This window comes from Pinus tabuliformis, chromosome Q (assembly GCF_031772625.1).
Source record: "Pinus tabuliformis cultivar Carrire ecotype Pingquan chromosome Q, CPIR1, whole genome shotgun sequence".
In the NCBI taxonomy this organism is placed as follows: domain Eukaryota; kingdom Viridiplantae; phylum Streptophyta; class Pinopsida; order Pinales; family Pinaceae; genus Pinus; species Pinus tabuliformis.
Genome location: NC_142296.1, coordinates 143176853 through 143203844, shown reverse-complemented (window position 1 = coordinate 143203844; position 26992 = coordinate 143176853).

Sequence of the window (26992 nt, the reverse complement as noted above, 5' to 3'; positions counted from 1 at the left end):
ATACAAAATTTGAAAGCTTTCATTTTTAAGAACCTTTTCTTTGTTCTAGATAACCTTGGAGGAGCCTGCAGGTTTAATAATACATAACATATATCAGCATACCAAGGTGATTGTAAAAAGGCCTGGTTGATTTGTGGAGTCATCATCTCTTGTTCATTATCCAGTTCATTGATAACCAGGGCTTGGCAATTGGTTTCAGTCATGAGTTTAGCCAATCCCTATCCTTTTATAAGCTTTGTAGGCTTTATTTCAATATCATACTCTAATATAGTAGCAATCCACTTACCTCTTTTGCCTTCAATCCCGTCTTGGGTCAGGATATCTTTGACAACAGTGCTTGGTACATAAGCTATTATATGAGAGTATAATATGTAGACTCTGAAATCTTTTATAGCTTTCACAAGTGCATAAGCCTGTTTTTCCATGATTGGGTATTTTAGAAGTGCATCCTTGAGCGCTTTACTAAAAAAGGCTTTGGGTTTTTCACATCCTTGATCATATTTCTGTAGTAAAATAGCAGCAATAGTATGTTCAGATGCAAATGAAAATATTATGAAGTCTCTATCGAATTTTGGGTTTCTAAGGACTGGTGTTTTGGTTAAAGCCATTTTGATTTCTTCAAATGCTTGTTTAGCTTCTACTGTCCATTTAACCTTGGAATCTTTTTTCAGCATATTGTTCAGCAATCTGATTAATTCAGCCAAGTTAGGTATGAATCTTCTTAAAAATTTAATTTTCCCTAGGAAAGCTTGAAGTTCTTTGACATTTCTGGGGTGGGGTATTTGCAAAATGGCTTCTATTCTGTCAAGATCAATTTTGATGCCATCTTTGGAGATTATATGACCTAACAGTTTGCCCTCCTCTAGACTGAACAAGGATTTTTTAGGATTCAAGGAAATACCGTACTTTCTGCATGTTAAAAACACTTGTCTCAGATGATCTAGATGTTGCTGATCTGATTTGGAAAACACAGTGAGATCATCTAAGTATATGACTAGAAAATCATGAATTTCTTTAGCAAAAGCTATGTCCATTGCACGTTGGAAGGTTTCCCCTGCATTCTTGAGTCCAAATGGCATTTTCACATATTTGAAAGTTCCCCATGGGGTTGTAAAAGCAGTCTTTTCCTGATCATCAGGATGAACTAGAATCTGGTTGAAGCCTGAAAACCCATCCAGCAGTGAAATTCTAGAGGCACCTACTACCCTTTGTAAAATGTGGTCCATCTTAGGTAAGGGGTAGTGGTCTTTTAAAGAAACCTTATTTACATTCCTTAAATCAACACACAATCTGATTTCTCCTGTTTTCTTCCTAGTGGGCACTAAATTAGAGACCCATTCTGAAAACCTGATAGGTGCAATTATCCCAGCTTCATACATTCTTTTGACTTCTTTTTCAATTAGAGGGAGTAGTACAGGGTTGACCCTTCTGAGTTTTTGCTTGAATGGCTTCTGATTTTCTTTGAGGGGTATCGTATGTTGAATCACAGAGGTGTCATAAGATTTGAGATCTTCATAGCTCCATGCAAAAACATCCTGGAATTCCTTGAATAATTCAACATATTTAAGCTTTTGGTCAGGAGGCAAAGTTTTGGATAGTTTTATCATCTTAGGATTTTCTTCAGTTCCTATGTTACAGTCCTCAATGTCTGCGTTTAGAGGCTGCATTTTGGGTTTCTTTGGAATATCATTAGAATCAAAGAAATCTTCCAAAGGAGTTAATCCCGTGGGCAAATAGTTGTCTTTTAAATCAATAACTTCGGATTCTCCTCCAATAATTTCATCAATGTCTATTTTTTTAAGCTCTTGCAACTCTTCCTTAGTAAATTTCGTTGGGTGAAGTATTTGAGTTGCAGTTTCTGCTGAAATGTCTGTTTCAATTTTGTCTATTTGATCAACTTCACAAACAGTGTCCGTGTCTATATTAGTGCTGGAAAATTCTTCTTTTAGGGTCAAGAAATTGTTAATCTGAGTATCATTGTCAAACACTTGCCAGTTCTTTACATTGTCAGGTACAGTTGGCCTATATTTAATCTCAGCTGTAAACTGATGATTGGGTTCAAATGGCAGTTTACAAATTCTGGTAAATGTTGCCAAACTGTGAGCACGTAAATTATGTTTCCTTGGAATTTTGGCAAGCTGTGCTTCCAGAAATGTATTTAGGATCTCAATTTCTGCCCCTCTGTAAGATCTTAATCTGAGATCATTTGTGAGGAAGTTCCCTTTCATTTGTTGAATGACTAAATCAGAGTCTCCCAATATTGATACCCTAACTGCCCCTAAACTTTTAATCAATTTGAGTCCTAGCAAGAGGGCTTCGTATTCAGCCATATTATTAGTGCATCTAAAATTCAACTTGTAAGCATGTCCTTCAGCATGATCATTTTCCAAATTATGTACCCAAATTCCTGCTCCTGCCCCTAATTTATTAATAGATCCATCAAATTCCAAGTACCAAAGGATCTCATGTTCATAGTTAGTATCAGGAGTCTTGGAAATTTGTTTACTAGGGAAATCTGGATTTTTAGTTTCATCTGGTTTCTCTTTTGTGTCTGATATATCATTGTTCACAGAAATTTCTTGAATTTGAACACTGGAGTTTTGGTGTATAATCTCTTCTTGTTGAAGTGGTAAAACCTTGATATTAGTTGCAGGATTAACCTCAGCATTGTATAGAATGAAGGAGTCCATGTCAGAATGCATGGAGTAGATGGGAAAATTCTGGGGTTTCTCTTGGCTGCTCACCACGTATTTCATCAAAGTTTCTTGGTACAATCTCTTTGGCTGGCCAAATACTGAAATGGTAGCATAGGACATGTCCAATTGTAAAGATCCCTGGAGCTTTGCACCCCACGATCTAGACAACAACATGCCATATTTTGGTGGAATCTCAGCTACCACTACGTCCATTAAAATGGTCTTGGCAGGGTATTGAACTAATGATACACATAAATCTTTGATCAATCCTAGACATCTGACCTGGCTTGAATCAAAAAAGAACAAGTCTTTGTATGGCCTGGTAATATCTAGGTCCAACTACTCCATTATAGATTTAGGCATTAAGTTATGAGAAGCACCAGAATCAAACATTGCATTATGAAGTATCTTATCATGAATGTTCAGACTTACATAGAAAGGAGGGACCCCTCCATCCACTGTTTTTCCATTTCCCTCAGGGCCAAAAATTAGTTCAGGTTGGTCATCAAAGAGATTTACTGAATCTTTGTTCTCTGAAATTTGGAGTGATATGCTAATTTGATCTTTGTAGACATCATGCTTAGCCAATTCTGACAATGGAATGGCTATCTTTAATTTGCCTATTTCGATCTCAAGGTTGAAAGGTTTTTCTGTTTGCATTTTTGCATTTCGGACAGTGAGATTTTCCTTTTCTGCTGTATTTTCTGTGTCTTTTTCTTTTACAGGAGTGTTGTTATGGGTTGAAGTTGCTTCTATGTCAATTTCTGGAGGTTCTTCCACCTTTCCTTTAGGAGGAGCGGAGGTGGAAGGTTGTTTATCAGGTTGTTGATTGTCTGATATTGTTATAGACATTTTTGGGCCCTACAACCCCAAGCATGAAATGTCCATAAACCAAGGGCTCCTAATTCCCTAAAAAGTGTTGTTTTAACCCCTAAAGGAACAAGGTCAACAGATTACAGCTTCTCCCAGAAGTTCTCCATGAGAAACTGCTCAGAATTGGTCAAAACAGGATCATTGCAGCTGCTCCACTGGCTAAGTGCGTTGCATCTCACCCAAATACACTGTGAGGGTGCGTTGCATTTCAAAAGTCCCTTCTGTGGGGTGCGATGGGCGAGAAATGACAAATGGGAGTGTCATTCCGCGAGGTGGAGAGGCAATGGAAGCTTCCACAATCTTCTCCTTTGACACTTGCCTCACTGAATTCGACCAAGGATGAGTAAGAGGCCATCAGTCTCCAAGTGGAAGCAAGAACTATCAGAGAGAAGACACTAATCAAATCACAAGTTGACTCATCCCCCTTACAGATATCTATATATGGATCCCTCATCCCAGAGATCCAGGGGCTGGAATTTTTCATATTGTAAGGAATTGATGTTGGTTTCTTGAGACAAACATCAGATTGTTTGGTGATCTAAGCTTTGTTTGAGGTGAAGAGGGGCTTCTTTGCTGGGAGGTTGATGCTAGGTCAGAACAACTGGTTGTAACTCCTCTTGGCTCTTTTCTTGTTTATCAATAAAAGCTATTTGATTTTTCCTCCATGCTTTTGTGTCATTGATGCTTGTTACATTTGTATGGTCAATTTACATCTGATCCTAGATTGTTTATGATTATAGATCCATGTCTTTGTATAGTGCTATGCTTCTGTGATCTTACAGGTACTTTGTGAAGCTGGGCGTGCAAGGGAGCAGGTAGCTGAGGACTATCAAAGAAGAGAGGGATCAAATCAGGAGATTAGCGCAAGACAGAGGTTGGTCTTTCTATTCCTCTCTATCTATAATTCATAAAGGAAAAAACTAAAGTAGCTTTTCTCTGTTTGTTTCTAAGGCAGCTGTCACACCTTAGTGGGATAGAGTAGTTCTATATAGACACTTTTCCCTGTAACAAAATGGTGACTCCGCTGGGGAGCTAATTAGTTTGTTTGTTTATCATTCTTTGTTGTTTGTTTCATAAACTTATAAGTAGCATTCGAACTGCATTTGCCATAACAAATGCAAAGTAGATAACTGCTGCTTCAATCCATCCACTGGATCTGTTTATGATTTAAACAATTGATTCACAAACTATCTGATTGCCCTTGTGATAGCTCTTAGATCCTCCTTAGATCTACCCTTGATTGTTGCATTACTGATTGCTTTTTGCTCGGTCAAAACCCAAGAACTGAACTACAAACTGTGACCCGGAACCCGAACAGAGTCTCGTTTCTGGCCCAACGTAGGTACTGTTCAGAGATTCTGAATTTCAGCGCACTTCCCGAGTGGACAACCTGCGCTGCATTTCAGATTCTCTGTGTTACAGGTGCGCTGATCAGACTAGCTCTGTGCAGTTGTGGCTTCTGTGGATCATTCTTTCCAGTTCTATTCTTGAATTTTGCTGCCTGTGATCAGTATATGTCTGTTTGAAACCCCTTTTCCTTGCTGTTATTCCGCCTCCTTTGTACAAAAGAACTGTAGATGTTTTTGTGTGTTTGTTGAGTCATTTACAGTTCTCCTTTGCAAAAGTAGCGTAATCGTACTGTCATCCTTTGATTTGAAACTTTCGCAAGTGTCGATTTCAATCGTAGGAAAGAGTTTAATTGTTGTTGATGGTCGATTATCCTGTTACTATTGCTTTTGGTCTGAATTTGTAATTTTCTAGTGTCGAGAACAAGTATTCATTTCAAAATCGTAAGGTGTTGTGATCGTCTCCATTTTTTTTTATTTCAAAAAGAAACTTGTTGATATTTGTCGCTTGAAAAGAAATTCAGATTTGTGCATCAACTTTCTTTTTAGCATCCATATACTAAGAAAGTCGAAAACAAATACATGCATGTGCATTTGCATATAGATAGTCTGATTGGCTTGATTTAGGAAAGTGCATTTAGAGTGTGCTCTTTGCTCTTTGTGAAAAGATTATGTCTTTCTTTTCCCTAGTAGCTAGGATTTTCATTGCATAAAGGAGATAAAAAGTTTGTTTATCATCTTAGATTTCATTTTAGGAATTACATCAACATCTCGTGGTGAACCCGAAAGGCAAACTTCATAAACAAGATCAACTTAAAATAAATTCAATGAATCTAACAACGCTTTGGAACTTAATGCACAACATTTAGAAGTCTAGGCTAGAGACGTATTCCGGCGTCGTAAAGCCTGGTAACTGTTGTTCTCATTGATGATTGGGTGATTCCTCCACTTTGAGACGATAAGTGCCAGTACGGACTTGTGCTCCCACGTACCGTCGAGTATATTTTGGGAGACCCCAATAGGCTTAATCCTTTATCCATAGGAAGCCGTGTCTGCCGCCCTATCGATCGCAATGCACTGAACACAGCATTCGGGAAGATTCACTGCCATACCGTAAAAAGTATTCTGCAGTTTTGCGATTGGTTTGGTAATCCCTCTACCTAGATTTCCAGAGCAGTCCCTTTCATTCCTTTTCAGACTCCTTAACGGAAAAGGTCCATCTGAGCACTTGTCACTTCAGGCTCATTAAAAATCGAAGGAGACTAGAGTCATCTTTTGTTTTTTCTCAACTCTTAAAAATTGAAAAAACAAGTTGTGTCAAAGCGTCTAAAATTCATTTAATTCGGAAACATACTTCCCCTTTATTTTAGTTGATTGAGTAATCCGCAATCGTGGAAGAAAGTCAATTGAAACCCCGTCATTCGCGGAGGCTTACGAGTCAACCATCTTCGTCTTCGGAATCGAAGCCAGTACGGACAAAGCGAACTCGTTTAACCGGTTCCAAATCTCCTGTTAAAGTTAGAACAAGTGTTCCAACAACATCAGAGACTCCGGTTACTCCAAACATTTCTGGAACCCCTGCCTCTACAGAAGAAGTTCGGCAGCCACAGAAGGACAGTAATACTGATCCTAGTCTGAGAGTAAACACTTGTGTTACCGAACCAGTTCCATTTTCAACCGGTTCGGAGAGTCTTGCTCTTCAAACATCTGTCGCTGCCGATTCCATACCTTCTTCGGCACCAGAAATATTCTACGGACCTGACGGTCTTCCCCTTCCACCTGGTCTGATTGCCATAGAAGAGATTGTAGAAGATCCTCCAACGAGTACTCCATCGCAATTTGGAGTCGGGATCACTCTATATCCTTCTTCATCAGAAGTTAGTCTACCACCAGCGGAAGTTCCTGTAGAATCGCTAGGTAATCTTTTGGATAGACTACAAATGTCTGAACAACCGTCAACATCTAGGACTGTGTCGTCTGACACAGCGACGGTAGAACTCCCTGCTATCACTCCGACAATGTTCCCCGGTATACCATCTGTCCCGACTAGCTCTCAACCGCTAGAAGGAGCCCACTCAGGGGCCATTTCGACAGTATGGTCTGTTCCCGTTTGTTCATCCGGAATAATATCCGGAAACTCTTATGTTGAGTCTCAACAAATTGATCCATTTGGAGGTCAATTTGGGCAGTTCGGCCCCCAAGGTCAAACAATCCCCTTGAGTTCTGGATTACCACCGTATGGGGGGCAGTATACCCTTTCATTATCCCCTCCGGGAGGATATCCATACGGGAGTTCACAACAACATTCAGGTTATACTAGAATTACCTCAAGCGGTTGGGTACCTATACTACCTCAACAACCAAGAGTTGTATACTCGATGCAACAATGCTTACCTACGTCAAATATACCAACTACGCCAGCTATTGTGACGGTGTCGCAAGTTCAAGCGCTGCCTATTGTATGCCAACCTCAGGTTTCTCAGGTTGTAATGCAACAGCCCCTTGACCCTGCGACTCAACCACAATCGCTGACTAGTGGAATGACACAGGTTCAGACGAGTACAATTACCCCTCATCTTGGTCAAACTGTTAGTATCGGGCAACAGCACATGGCTTCACAACCATGGCTAGTGCAATACCAACAACCGCAATTCCAACAAGTATACCAAGGTTCTGAGCAACAAATCTTTGCAAATAGTGGACAGCCGTATATTCAAAACGGTCAAAATCAACCATTTTACAATGGTCATGCCCACCAACCTTACCAAACATACCAGCATCAAATGCATTATGCTGGTATGCAAAGACCAACTGCTCAGGCAATCCCATCTTATCCTAGGTATGCTTCACCTAACCTGAATCAACAGTTACCCTTTGTGGCAACTTTAGAGTTACCTGATTTAAATCGGTTAACAAACGATCCAATCGCTTACGCCCCTTGGTGGCCGGCGATTCCGCATAAACTTCCATCAGATATTACTAAATTTAATGGAAATCCGGGTGAAGATCCATCGAATCATGTGATGACCTTCATCTATGGTGTTCATCAAACACCCTAAATGATGATTCGATAAGACTTCGCCTCTTTCAGAGGACGTTAACGGGTCCAGCGGCAAAATGGTACATCGAATTGCCTAGAGCTTCGTTCGACAACTTCAGTACCTTAGCCACAACCTTTTTAACCCATTTTCAGTTACCAATAAGGTACGAAACGGGAACGGAACTCCTTACCAATTTCAAACAGACAACGGCCACTCACATATCTGATCATATACATGAATGGCGACGTCGTCGTAGAATGGTAAAAACGTATGTTCCTGATCAGCTCTTAGCTGAATGGTTTATCAAGTCATTACTACCTTCCATCACGGAAGATGTGGCAAAGGGGGGAGTCGTAACAGAAGAGCAAGTCATCGCTCGTGCGCAATATTTGGACTTGATTTACACTCAGTCTGGCACGCTCTACGATAAAATACCTGACGCCCCTAGACCGGAATTCTCAATTCCTCCTCCTCCTAAATCAAACAATGAATCTCATGCCGGCAATGGCGTGATTGGCACAACAGACACGAAATCGACAAAGGCTACATCCAAAAAGGCCCGTAAGATTTCAGGTCAAAATGCAAAAGATGAACTTCTTGCTTCGGAAGTAAATGTCGTATCAACAGATAAAGGCAAAGAAACCAAACAACCAGGGAGCAAGAAGAAAGGCAAAGGGAAGAAGAAGAAACAGGAGGAATCATCACCTGAGAAATCTTCTTCAAACCCTCCTGGAGATAGGAAACCAAAAAATCCATGCTTTATATGCGATGAGGATCATTGGACCGCACATTGTCCACACAGAGCTGAGCTTAAGAAATTCTTCAAGAATTCAAAAACCTCCGCAGTGTTAACTGATCCATTTCCAAATCCAGGAAGAAATCTGGTTGAAAGTGGAAATGCTTCCCTGTCTCAAGTACTAATGTTGTCGGTTTCAAAACAGCAAAATGATGCTTTGATATCGACAAGGAACAAAGATTATGGGAATCCACAGCTGTCGAACAACAAGGATAAAGATCAACCTAGTAGTTCGACAACAACTTTGACAGAAGTTGCGCCGCCCATCATTCCTAAATTGACAATAAAACCGCCAAAGGGAGTAGTACACAATTCGATGTTTAATCCCCGCGCTAGAGCGGCACAGCATTATAATATAGTGGAAGATTTGGCCCAATCGCCATCCGCTATGTCGACTCTTGAAGTACTACAGAATTGCCCATCCCAAAGGCAGGCTTTATTATCAGCCATTGGTGGGATAGACCCAAAGGATTCCGATCTTGTATCCTTCGACCATAAAGGATACGATCCTAAATTACCAGCTCAACTAGCTTTCCTTGTTCAAGTGAAAGCCCTCAACAAAACTGTTCATCGAACAATTATTGATGAGGGGGCATCTACATGCATTATGTCGATGAGTTGCTGGAAAACTTTAGGATCTCCAACCTTGTCGCGATCTTCGACGACATTAAAAGCATTCGATGGAAGGACATATACCCCATATGGTATTCTAAGTAACTTGAAAGTTGAACTAGGAGGGAAAACAGTAGAAATAGATGTTGAAGTAATCGATGGCAATCTTGATTACAACATCCTACTAGGAAGACCATGGATATATGCTATGGCAGCCGTTGTTTCGACCTATTTTAGGAAGATTTCATTTCCCTTTCAAGGAGGGATTACAATCGTTGATCAACAAAACTTCCTCCCCAATGATTCTCAAGTTACAGGAAGCATTCCCATGATCCATGGAAGCCCCCATTCGCTTCAAAATATCGGAGTAGGCCTACTAAAAGATCCTATACTAATGGGAACTTTCACCCTTCCACCTCCAATCAACCTGGCGGAAGTAGCGTCAGTAGGAACCTGCAATATGATATCTTCTAAAAAGATCTCAGAAAACAATATCGACATGGATCATGCGATGGTTTTGCCTCCAAGCCCAACGGAAATATTGTAGCAATCAATGTTCCTAGCATGGGAGGCAAACCCAAATCAACGCTCATCAAGCGTTTGGATAGATAGGTCTAGAGAATATGGTATCCTTTCAGATCCTTAATCGCGAGTGCATGTCACCGACGAAGGAATTGTCCAATCAATGGTAATTGAAGAGGCGCGATGGAATGATTCCCACCATTGTTCCCTTCTTCTGGATTGTGGAGAAGATACTCAAAATGACCTTTATCATCCTTCAGTCTTTGATTTCCTATCAAATACTGTAAACACGGTGGATTCTGAGCGAAACTTGTCCAACATTGAAGAGACTATCGCCATAAATATCTCGACCAAAACAGATGTTGTAGAGAATATTTATGTTGGCAAATGTTGTTCTACTTCAGAACTGGAAATATATAATGCTCTTTTTCGCGAATTCAGAGATGTCTTTGCTTGGTCATATAGTGAAATGCCAGGCATTGACTTGAGTATCATTGAACACGAAATTAAGATGTATCCAGATGTCAAACCAGTACGACAACGGCTACGGCAGGTACACCCCAAGAAAGCCGGTGCCATTAAGGCAGAAGTTGAAAAACTTCTCCATGCTGGTTTCATCTACCTGGTTCCTCTAACCGATTGGGTATCGAATATTGTCCCTGTTATAAAAAAAACAAGGAACAATTCGAGTGTGCGTCGATTATAGGGATGTAAATCAAGCTTGTCCAAAAGACAACTACCCTATGCCCTTCATTGACCAGATAATTGATGAATGCGTCGGATGCGAAATCTTTTCATTCATGGATGGATTCTCCGGGTATAATCAAATAAATATCCACCCACAGGACCAGTCAAAGACTGCATTTATTTGTCCGTGGGGCACATTCGCATATCGAAAATTACCCTTTGGTTTAAAGAACGCAGGGGCGACGTTTCAGAGGGCAATGAATTATGCCTTCCATGACATCAAAAACATCGTTCAACCATACCTCGACGACCTTCCGGCTCATTCGCGAAAGCGGACTGATCACCCTCAGCATTTGAGAGCGATATTTCTACGTTGCCGACACTACAAGATACGACTCAATCCACACAAATGTGTTTTGCGTCAGTTCTGGTCGTTTGCTTGGCTTTGTAGTCTCGAAGGACGGGATTCGTCTCGACCCATGTAAGGTCCAGGCAATCATAAATTTGCCTCCACCTTCGAATTTGCTTCAGATTCAGAAACTCCAATGGAAAGCAAACTTTCTGAGGAGGTTCATTCCAAATTACGCCGAACTTGCTAAAGGTTATACGCGTCTTTTGAAAAAGGAAGTACCCTTTGTCTGGGATCAGGTTGCGCAAGCTTCCTTTGATGCTTTAAAAGAATCCCTAATGAAAGCATCATTAATGTACGCTCCTGATTATCAAAAAGATTTTAACCTGTATCTGGCTGCAGCAGATACGACCATCGCAATGGTTTTAGTTCAAGAAGTCGATGGAATTGAACATCCTATATATTATTTACGTAAAAACTTAAATGATACAGAAAGCAAATATTCTTACGTTGAAAAGCTAGCACTCGTAGTTGTTCAAGCGATACAGAGATTTCGACACTATGTCCTCTTTCGAAAAACTACCATTCTGTCAGATTGCAACCCCATGACTTATATATTGTCACGAAAGTTGCTGGGGGGCAAATATTCAAAATGGATAGCAATCCTACAAGAGTTTGATCTGGAATTTGTAAAATCCAAGTCGAAGAAAGCTCTAGTTTTCGCAGAATTATTGTGCGATCTCCCATCGTCGTCCAACAATGAAACATCCGAAGAAACAATCGTGGACGAAAGTTTGTTTCTGATATCTTCAAGCAATGAGTGGTATGGGGATATAATAATTTATCTCCAAACCCAAAAATACAGGCCAAACACCTCCCACTCCGAACAAAAACGTATTCGATACCAAGCAAAAGACTACATGATCGTCGGTGATACACTTTACCGTCGTGGTATCGATACAGTTCTGAGAAGGTGCCTCACCCATGAGGAGGCCGAAAAAGTCCTGAATGATTGTCATTCAGGCGCGTGTGGGGGGCATCAATCTGGATATGCTACAGCGCAAAAAATCTTACGAGCAGGATACTTCTGGCCAACAATGTTCAAAGATTGCATAACCGCAGTCAGAAGTTGCCATGCTTGTCAAATTTTCGATAGCAAAACCAGAAGACCACCTGCACCTCTACAACCAATAGTTGTTGTTGAGCCATTCGCCAAATGGGGCATCGATTTCATGACATGTAACCCCACCTCGACTGGGGGGCATGGGTATATCATAGTCGCAGTTGACTATTTTACCAAATGGGCCGAGGCGATGCCTACATTAGATAATACTGGTGAAACAGCTGCCCTCTTCTTTTTCAATCATGTAGTCGCCAGATTCGGCGTACCACAGGCTATAGTCACAGATCATGGATCGCATTTTCACAATCACATGATGGTCGAATTAGCTGCCAAACTAGGGTTGTCTCACGACAGCTCTACTCCATATTATCCGCAAGCCAACGGACAAGTTGAAGCAATCAAAAAGGTCCTGAAGCGCATGCTGCAAAGGATGATTGGAGTTCACAAGAGAAGATGGCACCTAATCCTGTACTCAGCTTTGTGGGCTTACCGAACATCGGTAAGGAATGCAACCGGGTTTACACCTTTCCAACTGGTATATGACCTGGAAGCAGTCTTACCAATCCAGTGCGAAATCTCGTCTCTCAAACTCGCAATTGATCTCCTCCCCGGAACTTCAGAAGAAGAAGCTCGTTTCTTGGAATTAATCCAATTGGATGAAACCCGTCATGATGCCACTTTGGTTAACGAAGCCCATAAGAAACGAGTCAAGGCGCAATTCGACAAAAATGTCAAACCCCGTGTCTTCTCAGAAGGTGACTTGGTCTTGCTTTATGACCAAGAATCCGATAAATTGGGAGCAGGGAAATTTAAGTCTTTATGGATGGGCCCCTATATTGTTAAACGAGTGTTAGCAAAAGGAGCCTACGAGTTAATGGATTATGACGGAATTCCACTGGCACAACCTCATAACGGGTTGTACCTCAAGCGTTACTATGCGTAATGGTAACCTGTATGCTTTTGTTATGTTTTTGTTTTCGCTAAAGTGATTATTTTGGTTAAGTAATCCATTTTTTTACATTTGTTGCAGATGTCAAACCTATTGGAGTCATGTGTTGGGTATGCCGACGGAGCGAGTCGTAGTTTGCGGAACCTATCTTCCGCAGCCTGGGCTATTTTTGATCCAAGCAGCGAGTTAGTAAGTTTCAGAGGGGTATGTATTGGTCGATCAACAAATAACATCAGTGAATATAGCGCGTTGATAGAACTTCTTTGTGATGCCATCACACATGGTATACGCTGACTAATTGTCAGGCTAGACTCACAACTCGTAATACTACAACTCACTAGTATATATTCCGTCCGAAACCCAACTATTTATCGCATGTTCCTAAGGGTTAAAATTTTGGAAAGACAATTTGATTTTATTCAATATCAGCACATTTCCAGAAACTTAAACACACTAACTGACTCATTAGCAAATTATGTGTTAGATAGACATTTGCAACATTTTTAAAAAGAAACATACCATCAATGTTTGCATTTGGATCATGTAACTTAACCAAAGTAAAACTCCGAAAATCAAAAATATATATAATTGTTTATGGTTTACACATAATGTTCTGTAACCAAGACAAAATCGGTCGAATGACCAAAAAACTCAAAATGCTAGGGGGCACCCTAGTCTAATGATGCTCGTGATAGCAAGTCACAGCCTGTGCGATCATGCGTAAGAGATGAGTCCATCGACTTGGCACACCAGTGGTATGTCGCTATAACCTCAGAGGTAGCTCGTCGGTCCTCACATTTGGAATACCAAGAGTGAGGCCCTCGGCCACATCAAGGTCACGAAGGATAGCCCTTCTGACAGCCTCTCCTGCTGGGGCGGCAACTGGTACTCTCAGGCAAGCTACTAGACGAACAGGACCAACATCTGCATGTACACATGAGTTTGATTAAAGTCTTGATAGAATAAAAGCACAAGGACATTATAAATGAAAAACGATAAACAGGAATATGATCAAAGATTTTACCAATGGCGCCCCACTGTTCGCCATCCGGAAGTACTAAATCTGGATCACCCCGGAAGTCCATGCCAGCATATGGATACTCGGAATAAACCATCTCCTGACGATCAAACCACCTGAAGAAGGTATCAGAAAATGAAATCTGAGACTGACCAGCATGCCTAGACATATGGTCAACCCATCTCTGCATACGTGGTTCAGTAGGTGAAGGTAAATCGAGTGCAATATACTGCAACTGCATCAATGGTATCTTCTCCAAGGCAAAGGCGGTCAAAATAGAACCATACCCAAAGTTCTTCAACCTCCCGCTCTTTATCTTCGTCAACTGTTCTTTCATCACAAGAAGTATTGTGTCGCACCAGTTGAACACCTTCGGTTGGAGGCATTCCAAGGCATACTGCACATAAGATCGGTTGGCTACATGAAGAGCCGCACCACCGGCCATCCTACCAAAAGTAAACAGAATAGTCCTGAGGGACCTGTCAGTGACATCACGGATGATGATCTTTCCGTCTTTACTCGGCTGAGATCCTTCTCTACAGTACCGGCGAACATAATCTCTCACAGAGTCACCTCCTCGGGCCGAACCTGATAAAGAGATGGGGGCACCCCGCCTCGACAAGCCAGTCAAGAAATAGATGTCTACTACAGTCAAGGGGATAGATTTACCCCTGATCTCGAAAACCTGGTTGGTAGGATCCCAAGCATCGAGCAAATACTGTAGTAAGTTGATCTGTTGTCTCATGCTAGAAATGCAGAAAAACTTCAGCAAGCCACAGTTCCACAGTGCGTTTACTGTAACTGGATCATGTAGGGCAAGCATGTCCTCTTCTTCATGCTCACGTTCTCGCCATGTAATGGTCATCTTACTCCAAAGATCTCTGAAAAACAAACAAGAGAAGAGTTAGATCCTGATTTTGGTAAGAAACAGCAAAAATCAAAAATTGTGCAAAATTCCTTCTCTCCATCAACAGCAATTGCATGTCAGATGCCTTTAGACAGGACATTCAACGCACCTTTCGATACACTGCGCTGAACGAGCCCATCAGAAAAACTAGGAATCAAGCTCAACCATGAAATGAAAGAGCTCAGGTTTAGCTCCTACCTGAATCGTCCACAGTCAGCTGATGAAAATGCACCTCCAAAGCTGTTCAAATGAAATGGTAAAATGGCATTACTTTTTACGTAGTTCAAAGAGTGGCTTTCAAGCATATATTGTTCATTTCTGACTAGTTTGATGAAGCATTTGAAAATACAGTACAATCTTTCGTAAAATATTCAACGAGCAGTTTTAGCACATAGTTCAAGCTCGCATAAGACATGAGCAAAGAAGCTCGATGAACTATTTAAATAACCATCGTGAATGTAGTACTTCCCGTTAAACACTGCTCAGCTCCAATTGTTTACCCATTTTGAGGAACAGCTGCGAAGAGTGATTTCACTAGGTAACACTGTCGTGATTGGAAACCTTACTTGGAATCAAGAGACGAGTCTCCTTTGTTGACTCGTATTGCCGAGCCATTGGCCTCTCCAGCTCGTTGAAGTGCATAGACACCTTACACCACTCTCCGTCTGTATTGTCGGGTTGGAGGTTCAGACTCTCTAAAATTCGAGTTATCTTTGTCACTCATCAAACTTGTCTATAGACGAGAACGAGTTTCACTATCGCTAGGCTCACCCCCAAATTATACCATCAAGCACATCAGCAATGACTGGGGAAAATTGGGAAGAAAACTTAAAGAAACTTTGTTGGTAGCAAGTCGCTCTTGAACATGACACTTCCACTCCGTGTCTGAGTCGGGTTGGGTTGTTTCATTCACCGGTCACATCACCATGGTCACACCATACCATCCACATTTGGGGTTAATGCTACCAACCCATCACATCAGTGTGATATGTTCAAGAGAAGTCATTCAGAGAATTCACCTGTGTCTCACCCACTACCATACATTATACTCCATTCTTTCATGACCGCCACCCTGAACCTTATATCACCAGATCGTTTTCACCTCCATTAAAATCATTTGCTCTGTTCCGTGTCATTGATGTGGGATTCATTAAGGCCCTCCTATGACGGATCACTTCTTGTCGACATCAGCTCATTATCCAAGAAGTTGATCTAGGAACACCCCATTCATTACTTTGAAGCTTGCATGCCTCAATGGCAAGTTTCTCACTTCCGGCGACAGGTTTACATCAATGGCCTTCGACCGAAAGATTTTGCGTGGTGTTCGACGCCAAGTCCTTTATTCACACCACGTGAATTGTACTGCAGTACCTTGAGGGTCATTATCATTATCGGTGATTCCTCTCGCGCTTGTTAACATTTTACATCATTGACTGGTAAGCAAGCGATGTATTTCCATGTTCGACTTCAGAACATTTCTCACATGGATCGACTTGTACTTCGAGTGAAGATCGGACGAGATTGAAGACCCCGGATCTAGTTTCATCCATCCGGACTGCGATATATATTCAGGGAAATAAAGACATTAAATGTACATCATTGCTGCACAGATAATCATCCACTCAAAAGGATGATGGCTCTATCAGAATCATCAGTCTACACTCAGACGATTGTCTGTCCTATGTACATGAAAATGAATTTATAAAGCTGAGCATGGGAATGCCCACCTCAGCTAGATCATGAAAATAGTATGAAGATAATGTATTGTATTGTATCTTATTACAGGTCTCCTCCCAGCATTGAAAGAACTTCGGACCCTCATAATAAAGCATTTCACCCGACACCAAAAGGTTAACGGCCTCATACTTTAGGGGGCAACTGTTATAGACATTTTTGGGCCCTACAACCCCAAGCATGAAATGTCCATAAACCAAGGGCTCCTAAGTCCCTAAAAAGTGTTGTTCTAACCCCTAAAGGAACAAGGTCAACAGATTACAGCTTCTCCCAAAAGTTCTCCATGAGAAACTGCTCAGAATTGGTCAAAATAGGATCATTGCAGCTGCTCCACTGGCTAAGTGCGTTGCATCTCACCCAAATACACTGTGAGGGTGCGTTGCATTTCAGAAGTCCCTTCTGTGGGGTGCGATGGGCGAGAAATGACAAATGGGAGTGTCATTCCGCGAGGTGGAGAGGCAATGGAAGCTTCCAGAATCTTCTCCTGTGACACTTGCCTCACTGAATTCGACCAAGGATGAGTAAGAGGCCATCAGTCTCCAAGTGGAAGCAAGAACTATCAGAGAGAAGACACTAATCAAATCACAAGATGACTCATCCCCCTTACAGATATCTATATATGGATCCCTCATCCTAGAGATCCAGGGGCTGGAATTTTGCATATTGTAAGGAATTGTTGTTGGTTTCTTGAGACAAACATCAGATTGTTGGGTGATCTAAGCTTTGTTTGAGGTGAAGAGGGGCTTCTTTGCTGGGAGGTTGATGCTGGGTCAGAACAACTGGTTGTAACTCCTCTTGGCTCTTTTCTTGTTTATCAATAAAAGATATTTGAGTTTTCCTCCATGCTTTTGTGTCATTGATGCTTGTTACATTTGTATGGTCAATTTACATCTGATGCTAGATTGTTTATGATTATAGATCCATTTCTTTGTATAGTGCTATGCTTCTGTGATCTTACAGGTACTTTGTGAAGTTGGGCGTGCAAGGGAGCAGGTAGGTGAGGACTATCAAAGAAAAGAGGGATCAAATCAGGAGATTAGCGCAAGACAGAGGTTGGTCTTTCTGTTCCTCTCTATCTATAATTCATAAAGGAAAAAACTAAAGTAGCTTTTCTCTGTTTGTTTCTAAGGCAGTTGTCACACCTTAGTGGGATAGAGCAGTTCTATATAGACACTTTTCCCTGTAACAGATATATCTTCAACGATTGGATTATTTGGGATAGGACCTGTTCTAGGGAGGGTTTGTACCGGTGTGTTATTGACCTTAGCTTTTTTAGGTTGCTTGGTATCTTTCTGTTTATTAGCCTCAAGGACATCTATTCTTCTACTCCTCAGATTGTATTGCTTGTGAACCTCATAAATGGTTGTATCATATCCCTCCCTAAAATCAAAAGATTCACCTGTTTGAGTTTGGAATTGATTAAGAGTGTAAGCTTCTTGGTCATCTTGGGTCAAGAAAATTTGTTGTTCACTATTGAGTCCCATTAAGTTAATTTAAGTATCTTCTGTTGGCTCGCTAGAAGTTGAAGCTTCAGCATAATTTTCCTGGAATGGGGGCCTAATGTTTTGGGCAAGCCCATTCTTTCCAGTATTAGGGTTCTGGTTTTTTCTGAAATTTGGATTTTTCCCAGTGCTGCTTGGTTGACCATCCCAAGGGGATTTCCTCTCAATTGTTTCTACTCTATCACCAATTCTATCCATGCCTTTGATAATAGCATCTAATTTCTGTTCAAATGCAGAAGGTTCTTCTTTGAAAGGTGTCCTCCTTTCAGCTCTAGCTCGAGCTCATTTAGAAATCAAGTTGGCCTCAACACTGACAGATATACTCTGCATGTCTTCATAGCTTCGAGGAGCTCTTTCCCTAAGCTGATATGCCATATCAGAATCAAATGCATCAGGGAATTTAATTAAGGCCAAATCTGGAGGAGGTCTGAGATTCTGAGGAATAACATTGTATACATTATTAAATCTGGTACAGTAATCTTGAACAGTTTCTTGTGGACCTCTCTTCAAGTTTTCGTATTCTGATAAAATGTGGAGAGGATCTTTCTTCTTTTCCCATCTATTCAAGAAGGTCTGATAAAGGGCTTCTGGGTCAGCGATAGTGTTTGCAGGGAGTGCTCTAAACCAGGTTCTTACATCTCCAGTTAAACTTTTAACAAAGACTTTCATTCTGACATCATCATCATCAATCTCATAGTTTTCAAAATAATCTGTCATTTTCTTGGTATGTTGTTGAGCTATGTAAGTGCCAATACCATCAAAATAGGTGATTTTGCTTTGATAATCTTGAGGCATAGCCCTTGGATTTGCAGGTAGTTGCAGGGGAGCATAACGGTTTGCCATGTTTGCAGAGATAAGTGTAACAAACTTTGGGAAGATGTTTTTGGCAGGAGATTATGAATTTTCCTAAAGATCTACTGAAACAAGGGACTGAAGTATTTGAAACAATGTTCTAGACTAGAGATAGATGTAGCAGCAAAACAAAAGGAGGCTACCTTTCTCCATCTGTAGCTTATGAAATAAACAGCAGATTCAGGTTTCGCCAATGAGTGTTCCCAAGGGAATACGAGGTAACCACAAATCTTTTAGATACAGAGCCAATCTGCATCCAGAAGGGCTCTCTCTATTTAGCTAGGCTATCTATGAATGCAAGGATTGGAGGGATGGAGATTCAATAGAACAGTGAGGTAAACTGAAAATCAGTCCATTGGGCATGATGGAGTCAACTTCATAACATTGTACTCAAATATGCAATTCAGGCTGAAATCAAATGGAAAGTCAATGAAGGGAAATTAAGAATCATCTGACAACTGCTAAGGAGCAATTAAGAATTCCTTAGCAAATATTCAAGATGAAAGAATCAGGGGAAACAGGAGCAATTAAGAATTCACTATTTATTCTAATTCTGAAGAAAACATAGAAAACAACAAAGATTGAAGACAAAGTGCAATCAAGCAAATTCTGAATTATTCTTTTTCTTTATTATTGAGATCATGAAACATAGATGATATAATAAACATAGAAACTGTAAAACACAAGTTAGAAGTGACTTATTGATCCACAAGATGATTCAAGAATTTTGTAACATGGTCCTTAGCATCAATTCCTCATTCAGTAAGCCAGACAAAAATGGTTCCAACAACCTTTTATTCCAGAAAACTTCAATATTACAGTCAGAAACTATGAACCCCACCAACCAACCCCAAATACTTCGCTTGGGGGGTATTTATACAAAAATTTCAAAATATCTTACAAAATATCTGGTAGAAATAATATCTAGTGATGATTAATGCGTTTTACAAAGATAGAGACAGACAGTCTCGGAAACAGGGGAACAATAAATTGATGCAATAAATTGATGTTGTGCTCGCTGTTCCATCTTTATGAGATGTACCAGAGGTAGTTGCTGTGAGTCGGTTTGCAACTGTCCTCCACTGATATTCCGTGATGGTTGCTCCATAGTTGCCTGGATATTCCTTAGCCGTGATCCGATATACCTTGACCGGTATGACTCTCATTTATTTTTGTCTTCTGCATTATGGTAGATGGTCTAAAATTTTCAATTCACCAAGGTACCAAAGATAAGTTTATAGAATTTCTAACATACTTTGCCACCACTCCGGTCCTGGTAATTTATGTCTCTGAAGCTTCCTTAAGTTTTTGTCAGTCTCTGTGTATCTGAAGAAATTAGGTGGATGATGAACAGATGCTTCACCTCATGCTCAATGTAGAATAAATTTTCCAGGCTGTCGTAGAGGGCCTGGCCAGATGGAAGTGCTTTTTCTCCTGGAGCACTCGTTGATGAATTAACTTGATCAACATCATACGTATTCAATTTAAGTACATAGTCTTTGTGTTTCATCAGACGATCATTACTTCCCAAAGGACTTGGCAAACCTTTTTTATGCAAGACTGTAAACTTTTCTGTGAAAGAATTAATCTCTACCTGCATGTCCTAGCATCTTCTTTCCAAATTTTTCATCAGAGTTCTCATGGTTAGAACTCTCTTGATGTCTAGAATGGTGCATGTTTTGTCTCTGATTTCCAGTGCTTCCAGTTCTTCGCTGGTCTTGGTGTTCAAAAAATGTATCAGCTGGTTAGCTTGTTCAGGCATCTGTCCTAATAAAGCTCTTGTTTTTTGAATCTCCACTTGGGCCACTCTTATCAAGTCAATCTGCTCATGAATGACTTGGATAGACCTCCACACATCACTAAGGGATTGATTAATGTTGTTCCACAAAATTCCTTTGATTTCTGCTAGAGGTTTATCCAGAGAGAGATCATTTTCTAATGCTCTCACCTTGTTCTCCAATGTTTTGACCTCCCTTGTTTTCTCTGCCACATTCATTTTGGATTTATCATAATTATTTTCCACCTTTGCCAATTGCTCTTTGACCAGTTTCAATTCTGATACTTGCAGCTTTAATTCTTCCATGGCTTTTATCAACTGTTCTGTACTCATAGTAGTACTGCTGCCTGGTGCTGTTGTTGTTGTTGAGGTACCTGTGATGATCTCTGTTGTTGATGTCGGGACAATGGGAGGCAATGTTGTTATAAGTGTGGAGGGGGCAGTAGTGACTGTTGGGACTACTTCAGGTGGCTGGGAGGCTGACTCTCCCTGCTTTTCTTGTAGAGCTTTCTCCAATGCCTGCTCTGTCTCACTTAATCTCTCATTCAGTCTCATGAGCAAGTCCATCATGTCCTCTTCAGATTTCTGTTGTACAACTTCTGCAGTCTGTGGATGCATAGAAGGAGGCAGTTTCAGCTGTTTTCTGAGGGCAAAAATGTCCTCTTCTTTCTTCTTCATCAGTGCCTTTATGCCTTTGGCATCTTTGGGATCATGTCCCAGTTCAATGATAATTTCTTCCAAGGATTTTATTCTATTGTCCTTAGCAAGAGAAGAGGCTTTCTCCAAATCTAGTTGAGCAGAGGTATTATTCAAGGAGTTTTGTAATTTATGAGCCAACATTTCTTTATCAGCTAGTGTGGAGTAGACCATCTCTCCAGTCTGTTTATGCAGCTCAATCTGGTCCATTGGATGAATATCCTTGGCCAAGACCTCCAGATTTGTCCTGATGTAATCAGCTGCTGATTGTGGTTGTTGTACCTTGGGCTTGAAATAACTCATGATCATTTTGCCCTCCTTAATGTCATAGGCAGACATCAACCTTTGCTGGTTTGTGGGGTCCATCTTAATATACTGGTTATAAATCAGTAGCCTTAGTGGGTCGTTTTCAGCCTTTATCTCTGTGAACGTCCTTTTGATGTCAGAGGCCTGCTTACTTGGTGGCCTAGTGGATGAAACTTCCACACTATGTTGCCTTTCTAGCTCCTGCCTATGTGAGCTAGTTGATGTTTCCACCACCGGGGATGTCTGTTGGCTGGCTATCTTTTCCCCTATTAAACTTTCAGTTGTTTCTTCAAAGATTTCCTCTTCTGATAGAGGATTGAGTCTTTGCCTTTTTTCCCCTGGTTGTTCTGCAAGCCCATTGATAGGTGTGGCTTCTTCCCTATCTCTTTTCTTGCCTCTTTCCTCATTTAGAGGAGTCTGTAATGAAGCAATCTATGCTGCTTTGGTTTGGACTGGAGGAAATTGCCCCTGCTGATCAGTCATTGCTTGCTGCTCCGTGTCTACCACTTCCTTGCCCTTAGAAGACCCTGTAACTGGTGCGCTGGTTTCTTGTACCGGCTGCTGTGAAGTTCCAGCAGAGGATGTACCCACTCTGGTTTGCTGAGGTAGCTTGAAAGATACCTGTCCAAAAGAGTCCAGGTCAAGGGTCTTTTCAAGATCTTTCATAGCTTTTTCCATCTTTTCTTGTTCAGTAATTTCTTCTATTAATGTACCCTCTACCCACTCATCCTGATTAGCAAACTGTTCAATTTCAGGGATCCTATGATGTATATAAGCCGATAGCATGTTTCTTACTTTTCTGTCACTTATAAAGCTATTTAGGTCATATGGCACCCACCAGAAACTTTTCTTCAATTTAAAGTCTTCCCCTAATATCTTATCAGCATCTTCCCATGCCTCCCTTTTATGGATGATAAAAGGGCCTAACTGGTTTTTAATTCTCAGCTGAGCCTTTTTCTTTGCATTGCAAAGTGGGTTAAATATGCATTGATAAGCTACCTGAAATACTCCAGTGCAAATGGTCTCATGGGCACATATTTGGGCAACTTGAAAGGGCACAGTTCATAGCCATATATTCTGATTTTCGTATGATTTTGGTAGAGGTACCAGTCACTTATCTTGTATTGTCTGGAAAGCTGTAAAATATTCTTTATATCACCAGAGAGCCTGGGAGGAGGAGCTCCTATCAATAGAGTGGAGGTTGGATGTACAAACAAGTCAATGAATTCACAGTAGGTATAAGGGGATTAACAAACATTGTGGAAGACTGAGGTCCAAAAGATCACAGACCTCCGCTATCCTTTGTAATCCAATTTCCTGATGGGAAATGAAAAGTTGTCTGGTTGATAATATAGCAGAAGGTGGTATATGAATGAGATGTACTTGAAGACTTATTCTCTGTCCAGATTTATGAATTGCTCATTGATTTTATTAAAAATGAAAGAGGCATAATCATATTTGACAGCAGGGGGTTGTCCTGGAGTAAACATTGACAACATAACTAAGATGGTCTCATCAACAAATTCACTGTTTTTGAATCCCAAGATGAAGGATATCATGTCAAGAATAAGCTTGCCAATTTCAGTAAACCAGGAATGCACATAGGGAGGTGGGCCTTGGGGCTGGCAATCTGGTTTCATGAATAATTGAGCAATCTGGGTTATTTCTGAATTGGGTAATTGAGAGCCTTGCTCAAGCAAAAATCCCATGGAAAGAGGGGCCAGAGGCTGAGTGGGTTTGAAATGTAACATTTCATTGATGGATTCAACAGTTATGTAAAAGAGAACAGTTTGGGATGGGGTCATAACTACTTTACTGACAGGGTCATAGTTAGCACAGCATTGGTGAATAATATCTGGGAACACATTGACTGAGGGAAGGTAATACCTGGGAAGATTAGATTCCCATATTCCATAGATATCAGAGTTGCTCAGATGACTATTCCTAATTTGGCAAAATGCCTGGAGATGGTTCATATCACCAGATAGCTCTTTTATTTGAAAATCTCTGTCAGCCAAGGGTAACCAATCCAGGTCTTTATGAGGCGCATTGAGGGGCGCCACGTTCAGAGCTACGGGAGCTTCCATGTTTGGTTCTTGTGTTTTCAAACTGGAGGTCGGGCTTCTGTAAGAAAATGGGCAAAACAAAAGTTCTGGTGTCCTCGTATGGAAACTATGAACAGTTTTCAGCTTGAATTTGGCTCTTTTAGGTAAAATTCCCAGAGGAAAATCGAAATTACAGGGTAACTAGTTGAATGAATAAATAGCTGGCTTTAGGAGACGAATTGTGCAATTGCAGGTTGAAATGACTGATGACAGAGCGCGTCGCTGTGGTTTCTCTGGGAAGGTGGTGGATTGTACGCTCGCACAATCAACCGGACGTAATTTGCATGGAAGACTGCTCACAGAGAAAAATGACAAAAATGACCTTTTCCTGTGTTTTTAGTGAAATTTTGGTTTGGCGGGGTTTTTTGGCATTTATTGCATGGCTGATGTCATAGTGATGGGACGTCCTGTCGCAAAGTGGAGGGTGGTAAGCAGTTTCCCCCCGCACCACTTATGGGGTCAAGCGGTTTCGGGCGGGGAGGCAGCGAGCAAGGCGGGAGGTCGACACGCGTCCTGGGTACGAGTGCAATACCACCCTTTCCCCGGGCGGTAAACTTCGGCGGCGAAGGGGGTCACGATATGATCGTGGGCTGTTGGATGAGCGAGCCTAGATCTGACGGTGGACGGGCTATGAATAAAGTGGAGGTTTAATGTGCAGGGGCCCATCAACTAACCACGTTTTTTAATCGCATTGGGCGTAATATTATTGGTTGTCGGGGTTGGTTTAAGTTGTTAATTAACCAAATGTTAATTAACTCTTGGGTTTTGCACGGCGGGTTAGGTTATTTAAAGGTTTCAAATAAACCCTTAAATCCTGAATTACATAATGATATGGTTTATAATTAAACCGGGGCGGGATATTAGAATATAGGGGTTTTTAGTATATTAATAATATATGGGAAAGGCGAATTTATACAAGGGATTGATATAATAGGGTTATTGGTTAATATGAATATGATTGAGAACAAGCGCTAAGTCTAATGTTAAGAAACTTAAGCTAAGGGAATGAAAAGGGTTTTACACAAAAAATGTGGCTTTGTGCCTAAGTAAAAATGTGGTTTTATTTAGGCCTTTTATGAAATGAGATGAAGTGATTTAAGAGGCATATTAAGCAGATCTTAATATCTTTGGGAGGAGATTAGTAAGTGATTTGGGAAAATATGAAGGGGGAGTTAATCATGCTTTTGCCATGGTACCTGTTATAGAAGTAAGATTTAATCATTCTGAGAGACAAAACTTATCACTAGTTTCTTTCTGCAACACCAAAACTGCCTACCCAGCCTAATTTGCGTAACATTTTTTCCTTCTCTTTCTTTAGGTGCACTTAGACTAGCAAAACCCTTACAAATTTTCTTTTCCTTTCATGGGAATCCTATCTAAATCTGCCCTTATTTCTTCCAATGGCTCATATTAAACTGTTGAGCTCCTTTGCTTATCTACATAACTATTTATCTGCCAAGATTAAACATTTTGGACAGATTTTATTCTCTATCACTAAAACAAGAAAATTGAAACATGAACTGGCCAAGATTGAGTTGTTTGGCCATTCATCAACTACAGCATAAAGTTCAACAGACTGCACATGATACTCTATTTACAAAAAATGAAATATTAGTGGCACTTGGACTTGCACACTTTCCTGGTCTTTATATTTGGGGTTCATTTCTTTTCTTTTCTCTGACCATTTCATTCTTTTTGCCCTTTGATCTTTCTTTTAGGGCATACCCTCTTTACATTTTTTAAATTTTCTGATTTTTTGACAATATGGAAAACCTTTGCAGCAAGAAAAGGTATTTACATATTGCAGAGCTCATTAATGTCAATCATGAGATATGACACCTATTGGTATAGGAGCATAACACTCCCGAACCCCTGTCAGGGGGGGCTCATAAAATCGTTGTCACCCCCCTATGGACCCCCCTAACAGCGATTAAACGGGCATTATTGTCCCCCCGTTAGGAACTAGGGTACAATGTGGAGATACCTATGAATAAACAAGATAACCAGGCTCCACACCCAACAATATCCCACTTGGAAACTGATTATCGCAACTCCGCTGCTACTTAATTTGTTGGACAATGCTTCCACTTTGGACCTGGTTGTTTTTCATCTTAATCATCATACTTGAATACCAAGTAGAATCCCAGGTTCCCCCTGGTTACAACGTTTGTTAACATATCTATAGGATTATAGCTAGTGTGTATCTTTTCCACATGACTAGTATGTATCTCGCTATATGAAATGGTACTTGAGTTGTATATGTTTAGTCTTGGAATGAAATGTTGAGTTCTTTGAAAGATAAATGGCACTCTGACTATCATTGTATAACCTACCCATCTCCTGCTTTTTATCCAATTCATCCATAAACCTTTGCAACCAAATAATTTCTTTACTAGCCTTTATATCAGCAACATACTCTGCTTTCGTCATTGAAAGAAAAAGAACACTTTGAATTTTTGAAATCCAGCTGACAGTTGTTCCACCTACAGTAAACACATACCCTGTGGTGCTCCTCCTGTTATCTCTATTACCTGCCATATATGCATCAACATATCCCTATAGAGCAATGTTTGAACCACCAAAGCATAATGCTTGATTTGTGGTACCTCTCAAATACCTGAGAATCCACTTCACTTCCATCCAATGTTCTTTTCTTGGATTTTTCATATACCTGCTTACAACTCCCAATGCATGTGAAATATTGAGCCTTGTGCAGACCATTGCATACATTAAGCTTCCAACTGTTGATGCATATGGAACTTTAGATATATAATCCATATCTGCCTGAGTCTTGGGACACATCTCCTTACTTAGTTTGAAATGGCTAGCCAAAGGTGTACTAACTGGTTTTTCGTTTTGCATATTAAATCTTTCCAACACCTTTTGTATGTACCCACTCTCAGACAATGTTAATTTGTGATTTTTCCTTTCTCTAGTTATTCTCATACCAAGGATTTTTTTTGCAGCACCCAAATCCTTCATTGCAAATTAATTTGCCAATTTTCCTTTGAGAACATTTATTTCCTATATGTTAGACCCTGCAACAAGCATGTCATCTACATACAATATCAATATAATATAGCTACCATCATTTTGCCTTT